This window comes from Mandrillus leucophaeus, unplaced genomic scaffold (assembly GCF_000951045.1).
Source record: "Mandrillus leucophaeus isolate KB7577 unplaced genomic scaffold, Mleu.le_1.0 Scaffold958, whole genome shotgun sequence".
Lineage (NCBI taxonomy): Eukaryota > Metazoa > Chordata > Mammalia > Primates > Cercopithecidae > Mandrillus > Mandrillus leucophaeus.
Window position 1 is genome coordinate 92390 of NW_012110452.1, and position 1142 is coordinate 93531.

General features: G+C 45.1%; 1 long non-coding RNA gene across 1 annotated transcript in view; it reads right to left on the minus strand.

The window, feature by feature from the left end:
- LOC105532419 overlaps positions 1-1142 on the minus strand; it is a 166196-nt gene that overhangs the window by 2727 nt on the left and 162327 nt on the right. The gene's annotated exons all lie outside the window — the stretch shown is intronic.

Sequence of the window (1142 nt, forward strand, 5' to 3'; positions counted from 1 at the left end):
CAACCTCCACTACACAGATCTAGCTCATGCATTCCTCAAAGCTATTCAGTGAGGAAGGTATTACCCTCCAAAATTTACAGATGACAAAAGTGAGGCAAAATGGGACCATAACTTTCTCAAGATTATAGGGCTAGTAAATGGCCAATAAGATTGGAATCCAATTCTTTGTACTTCAAACTTCATTATTTTCCATGTAATGTGTGCCGTCTCCCATGAGGACAACCTGGAGGCTGCCTGAAAAGTGATCATAGACAGGAGAAATCAGAGAGCCAAGCCTTCACCTACCTCAAATACAGTTCTTACAGCATCATGTCAGTCCTCAGTTACCCAGCACTTTGTGGATGCCTGGTCACTGGGCATTTAGTAAGCCCTTCTCCCACTTCCTCCCACATTTCCTATGCATTTTTTTCCTTTCCACAACTTGGGATAGACATTTAAAAATGCAGAAGGATGAAATGCTATTTTTTTCCCCTCTACAGCAGGGGAGTGGGAGGACTGTGTGGATTAACATCCTCTGTCAATTTTTTCAAAATATAAAGCTTCCTTTATCTTCCTTGCCCAAGATTCTGAAGGCCCCTTTCTCCCTGCCTAATTAACCACGAATCAACATAATTTATTTACATACATATGTTGTCTGCCTGTTTTCTTGCTTGCCTTTTCATCAGTTTTCAGTTATGAAAACCTGCACTGACGGTTGGGCAATGTGATTTCTGGTCCTGTCTGTAACCTCCTCTGGGAGGTTACTTTCCTTCTCTGTCTCAGGCTCCTCAATAAGAAGAGCAGAGCGGGGCTGGGCGCAGTGGCTCACGCCTGTAATCCCAGCACTTTAGGAGGCTGAGGTAGGCGGATCACGAGGTCAGGAGTTTGAGACCAGCCTGGCCAATGTGGCAAAATCCCATCTCTACTAAAAAATACAAAAATTAACTGGGTGTGGTGGCGTGCACCTGTAGTCTCAGCTACTCAGGAGGCTGAGGCAGGAGAATCGCTGGAACCCGGGAGGCAGAAGTTGCAGTGAGCCCAGATCACACCACTACACTTCAGAGTGACAGAGCCAGACTTTATCTCAACAAAAAAAAAAAAAAAAAAGCGTTTTGGGGCCAGGCTCAGTGGCTCATGCCTGTAATTCCAGCATTTTGGAGGCT